Genomic DNA, 7500 nt, shown 5'->3' with positions numbered 1-7500 from the left:
TCTACCATATCTCTCTTCGAAAGACTTCCATGGTAGTACGACTATAAAACAGAAAAGAAAACTCTTCCGATATCTCTCGACGGCTTCTTTATGGTCGTTCCTGTTGCCAGGATGAGCACAAGGCCCATTTTTAATAACAAACGGATACTCAACAGGTTACGGAATTGGAACCGTATTCCCTTTCGTTCAAAATAATTCAAGTATTTAATTATTTTTTAATATATATATATAAATTTTATTAATATTTTTTTTTATTAAAAACTTGAAAATTTTCGGCTTTCGCCTTGAACTTAGGACCGACTAACTCGTGATCAACCACTGTTCACACGAAACCCTTCTCCACTTCAGTCCTCCAAGGTCTCATTCGATTATTTGCTACTACCACCAAGATCTGTACCAATAGCGGCTCCATGCAGGCTTACGCCAAACACTTCTAAGCACACTATTGTACCCTCCTACTCACTAAAGTTTCAAAATTTATAAATCAATCGAAATTGTTTTATAAATCATCTACTTTAGCGGTAATGTATAGGTATACAACTTAAGCGCCATCCATTTTAAGGGCTAGTTGCTTCGGCAGGTGAGTTGTTACACACTCCTTAGCGGATTACGACTTCCATGTCCACCGTCCTGCTGTTTTAAGCAACCAACGCCTTTCATGGTATCTGCATGAGTTGTTAATTTAGGCACCGTAACATTACGTTTGGTTCATCCCACAGCGCCAGTTCTGCTTACCAAAAGTGGCCCACTGGGCACATTATATCATAACCTCAACCTTCATATCAAGAAAGGTGAGGTTCTTACCCATTTAAAGTTTGAGAATAGGTTAAAATCGTTTCGACCCTAAGGCCTCTAATCATTCGCTTTACCAGATAAGATTATTTTATATAATTTTTAAATGCACCAGCTATCCTGAGGGAAACTTCGGAGGGAACCAGCTACTAGATGGTTCGATTGGTCTTTCGCCCCTATACTCAATTCTGACAATCGATTTGCACGTCAGAACTGTTTCGGTCTTCCATCAGGGTTTCCCCTGACTTCAACCTGATCAAGTATAGTTCACCATCTTTCGGGTCACAGCATATATGCTCAAGGTACGCTCCAGTTAGAGGTATAAATAATAATAAATTATCATTATACATAACTATATGGAACGCCCCGGGATTGAATTAATTGACTATTTAAGAAAATAGACTAAAAATTAATCCCATTATATTTTTAAGTTAAGTTAATTATGCCATTAAGTTTAATATAACTCAATGACTTGCACATATGTTAGACTCCTTGGTCCGTGTTTCAAGACGGGTCCCGAAGGTATCCTGAATCTTTCGCATTGTTAATCATATAAATGCATACAAATAAATATTAATATCATAGATATTAAATTTTTTGTAAAATTCAAAAAATGAATTTTAGCATTATATATAATAAAATCTATCAACACTTTATCAAATCATTAGTATTTATTCTATGTTAATATGCTTAAAAAGCAAATTAATTTAAATAAACTTAATATCACCAATGATCTTTTGATAAATACTTTTATTATGTTAATAGATTACAATGTCCTTATATGAAAAAAATGCACATTATTTTTAATTATTTAATGATGAATTTTTCATAATGGATATTCAGGTTCATCGGGCTTAACCTCTAAGCAGTTTCACGTACTATTTAACTCTCTATTCAGAGTTCTTTTCAACTTTCCCTCACGGTACTTGTTTACTATCGGTCTCATGGTTATATTTAGTTTTAGATGGAGTTTACCACCCACTTAGTGCTGCACTATCAAGCAACACGACTCTTTGGAAATATCTTTCTAGTAATCATTAACGTTATACGGGCCTGGCACCCTCTATGGGTAAATGGCCTCATTTAAGAAGGACTTAAATCGTTAATTTCTCATACTAGATATTAAGATATTCCATACACTGCATCTCACATTTGACATATAGACAAAGTGACTTAGTGCTGAACTATTTTCTTTTCGCTCGCCGCTACTAAGAAAATCCTTGTTAGTTTCTTTTCCTCCGCTCATTAATATGCTTAAATTCAGGGGGTAATCCCATATGAGTTGAGGTTGTTTTAAAATATTTTTTATCTTCTCACAATTTAATAAATAATTATATCATCTTTTCATCTCTATTTTTCTTTTTTCCTTTTATATAAATATATATTATAAATAATAATTATGTAAAATGAGGCAATTCTAGAATAAAAAAAATTAATTTTTATGCTAGACATTCCTCCTTTAATTACATATATAAATTAATATTTTATATATATATAAATAATATGAAAATTTTTTAAAGAGAATACTTAGATTCAAAATTTTTTTTATTTCATTTTATTTGAGAGGATTTTTTTTTTGTAAGAATATATTAATAAATAAAAAATTCATTATATATCTTTATTTTTTTGCTATTAATATTATGAATTATTTAAAATCCAATAATATACACATTTGCTTAAATTCAATTATTTTTATAAAAGAATAAGCAACTTATTTAGCATAGTCTTACAACCCTCAACCATATGTAGTCCAAGCAGTACTTTAAAATTTAATTTAATGTACATAACAGCATGGACTGCGATATGCGTTCAAAATGTCGATGTTCATGTGTCCTGCAGTTCACACGATGACGCACAGTTTGCTGCGTTCTTCATCGACCCATGAGCCAAGTGATCCACCGCTTAGAGTATTTTTTTATTTATTTTTATTTATAACAAATGTCAATTTTTTTTTGCATATATTAATTGAAAGAGTAAAATTAAATAATAATAATAATAAAATATAAATTGATTTTCTTTCAATAATATATATCAAATATATTTAACTCTAAACATTTTTATTAAGTTGCGAATGTCTTAGTTCAACAATAATACAGTGGTGGTATTTATTATGTTTGATTATTTTGTATTTTTTTAATCATTTTATTTATATATAAATATAATAATAAATATATACCACTTTTGTTATTGTGAACAAATTAACTTATCATTCAATCAAATGAATAATAAGTACAACTTTCTATTTTCATGTTTAAAGGTTTTTAAAAGAAAAAATAAGAAAAAACATTACAAAATGTACCATCATATTATATTTAATATGATATAATTGATGGATAACAAATTGAATGAAAAAGAATAAAAAGAATATGGATTCAAAATAATTATAAATTTTTCTTTTTTTTCTTTTTTTCTTTTGTTTGTTTTTGTTTTTATTTGTTTTGGCATTGTTTGTTTTTCTTACGGATATGGAACACAATAATGATCCTTCCGCAGGTTCACCTACGGAAACCTTGTTACGACTTTTACTTCCTCTAAATAATCAAGTTCGGTCAACTTTTGCGAAACAACCGTGACACACGAGGCGTCACAGTGATCACGTCCGGAGACCTCACTAAATAATTCAATCGGTAGTAGCGACGGGCGGTGTGTACAAAGGGCAGGGACTTAATCAATGCGAGTTAATAACTCGCACTTACTGGGAATTCCAAGTTCATGTGAACAGTTTCAGTTCACAATCCCAAGCATGAAAGTGGTTCAGCGGTTTACCCGGACCTCTCGGTCTAGGAAATACACGTTGATACTTTCATTGTAGCGCGCGTGCAGCCCAGGACATCTAAGGGCATCACAGACCTGTTATTGCTCAATCTCGTTACTGCTAGACGCAATTTGTCCATTTAAGAAGCTAGTGTCCTTATAATGGGACAAACCAACAGGTACGACTCCACTTATATAAACACATTCAAACACTTGTACATTCAAGATGTACGCATGAAAGAAGGCTATATAAGTTTCAACATCATAATCCTGAAAGCATCTATTTAATATATTTGAGTCTCGTTCGTTATCGGAATTAACCAGACAAATCACTCCACGAACTAAGAACGGCCATGCACCACCACCCATAGATTCGAGAAAGAGCTATCAATCTGTCTTACACGCTTATGTTCGGACCTGGTAAGTTTTCCCGTGTTGAGTCAAATTAAGCCGCAGGCTCCACTCCTGGTGGTGCCCTTCCGTCAATTCCTTTAAGTTTCAGCTTTGCAACCATACTTCCCCCGGAGCCCAAAAGCTTTGGTTTCCCGGGAAGCGACTGAGAGAGCCATAGTAGTAGCTACACCCAATTGCTAGCTGGCATCGTTTATGGTTAGAACTAGGGCGGTATCTGATCGCCTTCGAACCTCTAACTTTCGTTCTTGATTAATGAAAACATCTTTGGCAAATGCTTTCGCTTAAGTTAGTCTTACGACGGTCCAAGAATTTCACCTCTCGCGTCGTAATACTAATGCCCCCAAACTGCTTCTATTAATCATTACCTCTTGATCTAAAAACCAATGAAAGTAGAACAGAGGTCTTATTTCATTATTCCATGCACAAAATATTCAGGCATTTGGAGCCTGCTTTAAGCACTCTAATTTGTTCAAAGTAATTGTACCGGCCCACAACAACACTCGATGAAGAGCACTGAAGTAGGTTTAAATAGGAGGAATATATAAAAAATACATTGTATTAATTATATATAAGAACTCCACCGGTAATACGCTTACATACATAAGGTAATGTACATACCACAATATATAGTTGTACTACCCGTATGAAGCACAAATTCAACTACGAACGTTTTAACCGCAACAACTTTAATATACGCTATTGGAGCTGGAATTACCGCGGCTGCTGGCACCAGACTTGCCCTCCAATAGGTCCTTGTTAAAGGATTTAAAGTGTACTCATTCCAATTACAGGGCCTCGGATATGAGTCCTGTATTGTTATTTTTCGTCACTACCTCCCCGAACTGGGAGTGGGTAATTTACGCGCCTGCTGCCTTCCTTAGATGTGGTAGCCGTTTCTCAGGCTCCCTCTCCGGAATCGAACCCTGATTCCCCGTTACCCGTTGCAACCATGGTAGTCCTAGATACTACCATCAAAAGTTGATAGGGCAGACATTTGAAAGATCTGTCGTCGGTACGGGACCATACGATCTGCAAGTTATCTAGAGTTCAACCAATTTAACGATCAAATGATCGCTTGGTTTTAGTCTAATAAAAGCACACGTTCCATAAGGTCCGTGTTTATATTGCATGTATTAGCTCTAGAATTACCACAGTTATCCAAGTAACTGTTAACGATCTATGGAACCATAACTGATATAATGAGCCTTTTGCGGTTTCACTTTTAATTTGTTTGTACTTAGACATGCATGGCTTAATCTTTGAGACAAGCATATAACTACTGGCAGGATCAACCAGAATAATATATATATTTGTTTATATATTTTTCTTTGTTTTTCATATTTGAAAATTTCATAAATTACGGTGTATATAAAAAGTAAAGGGGAAAACGCACATACAATAGAACGTAATTTTAATAACACAATTTATGTATCATCTCATCATCATCATCATTATTATTATTATTATTTATTAATAATGTGCTTTTATTTGTATAAAATATTTGTATTTTATTTGGTCTTCTTCTTTGTTGTGTTTTTCTTTCATTTTCTTTCGTTCAATGTGCGCTCCCGCCGACCCCTTTAGCTTTTCTTATCAGAATTCAAAAACCGTTTTTTATGAAAAAGAATTTTCGTTCTCTATATATATTTTGTATAAAAATATAAGAACGATATTTCTTCTTAATATTTGCCAATTTTCAAATGTATCATTTTTAATAACATTTTACTTTTTCTTCAAATGCATTTTTAATGTAATAATTTCATATATTACATAATTTTTCTCTCTGAATTGAAATTAATAATTCCATAATTCTATTTTTTAATCATAAATATATATATGATTGAAAAAATTTCTCCTTTTTTCTTTTGTTTAAAATTTAGTTTTTCTTATAATTTTTATTTGTTTTGTTTTTTTTTTTTCTTCATCTGTTTAATTTCCTGTATGTATACAAGAAACAAACAGTTGAGGATAATTTCTATGTAATGCTAGTATAGAATATAAAATTTTGAATTCAAAAATTTATTTCTATTTAAACTAACTATAGAATACCAGGAATAAAATACAATGACACCAATATGCCAAGGTTACATTCCATAATATGTTAGTATAGAATATAAATTCTTCATATATGTATATATATTCGAAAATTGTTTCTATTTAAACTAACGTATGGAAAACCATGAATAAAATCACAAATACACCAATATGCCAAGGCAACAATCAATAGTTACATTCCATAATATGTTAGTATAGAATATAAATTCTTCATATATGTATATATATTCGAAAATTGTTTCTATTTAAACTAACGTATGGAAAACTATGAATAAAATCACAAATACACCAATATGCCAAGGTAACAATCAATAGTTACATTCCATAATATGTTAGTATAGAATATAAATTCTTCATATATGTATATATATTCGAAAATTGTTTCTATTTAAACTAACGTATGGAAAACTATGAATGAAATCTCACAATACACCAATATGCCAAGGTAACAATCAATAGTTACATTCCATAATATGTTAGTATAGAATATAAATTCTTCATATATGTATATATATTCGAAAATTGTTTCTATTTAAACTAACGTATGGAAAACTATGAATGAAATCTCACAATACACCAATATGCCAAGGTAACAATCAATAGTTACATTCCATAATATGTTAGTATAGAATATAAATTCTTCATATATGTATACATATTCGAAAATTGTTTCTATTTAAACTAACGTATGGAAAACTAGGAATAAATCCACAATATCACCAGTTTAACATAACTCAAATTCGTGTTTCATATAGTTATGATTCGATTTATATGCTTCAATATCATTGGTTAGTTAAATGTTGATATTTTCATATTATTCACATGCCTTCACCGTGAGTGTTTTTTGCCATGCACACCACACATTGTGAAAAATGTATGGGAAAAATTCAATTCAATACATTTCAGTTTGATTTCATATAATTCAATTACATTTTATATATTTCAATAATACCATCAACTTAACTAAATATATATTAAAATACTAAATTATATATATGATGATATTTTCCATATATTTGAAATGTCTTTATTATAATTTATTCAGTTTATCATATGAATGTATTGTGTTAAATTTTACTTTCATACATTTAATCGAATTTAGTTTCATATAAATTCGATTCGATTTTCTTTCATATATCTCACTTGCCTTCACCGTGAGTGTTTCTGACAATGTACACAACGCATTGTGAAAAATGTATGGGCAAAATTTTGTTAAATTTTACTTTCATACATTTAATCGAATATAGTTTCATATAAATTCGATTTGATTTTCTTTCATATATATCTCACTTGACTTCACCGTGAGTGTTTCTGACAATGTACACAACGTATTGTGAAAAATGTATGGGCAAAATTTAACTTAATACAATTCAATATATTTCAAATGTTTTTCTTATATATTTATTCAGTTTATCATATGAATGTATTGTGGTAAATTTTACTTTCATACATTTAATCGAATATAGTTTCATATAAATTCGATTT

The 7500-nt window shown here is 30.9% G+C and overlaps 2 non-coding genes and 1 pseudogene across 2 annotated transcripts; all 3 read right to left on the bottom strand.

The window, feature by feature from the left end:
- Nucleotides 1-2083, bottom strand: part of LOC128870938 (large subunit ribosomal RNA) — a 4516-nt pseudogene extending 2433 nt beyond the window's left edge.
- A 438-nt stretch (nucleotides 2084-2521) lies between these two features.
- On the bottom strand, nucleotides 2522-2702 carry LOC128870916 (5.8S ribosomal RNA). Its single transcript, XR_008455603.1, has one exon. It is a non-coding gene; the product is annotated as a 5.8S ribosomal RNA (ribosomal RNA).
- Nucleotides 2703-3268: 566 nt separating this feature from the next.
- LOC128870926 (small subunit ribosomal RNA) lies at nucleotides 3269-5259 on the bottom strand. The gene has a single exon (XR_008455613.1). It is a non-coding gene; the product is annotated as a small subunit ribosomal RNA (ribosomal RNA).
- Between the last annotated feature and the right edge of the window lie 2241 nt (nucleotides 5260-7500).

The sequence above is a fragment of the Anastrepha ludens genome, unplaced genomic scaffold (assembly GCF_028408465.1).
Source record: "Anastrepha ludens isolate Willacy unplaced genomic scaffold, idAnaLude1.1 ptg000055l, whole genome shotgun sequence".
Taxonomy (NCBI): Eukaryota; Metazoa; Arthropoda; class Insecta; order Diptera; family Tephritidae; genus Anastrepha; species Anastrepha ludens.
The sequence above is the reverse complement of the archived record's forward strand: the minus strand, read 5'-3'. Positions and strand labels throughout refer to the sequence as shown.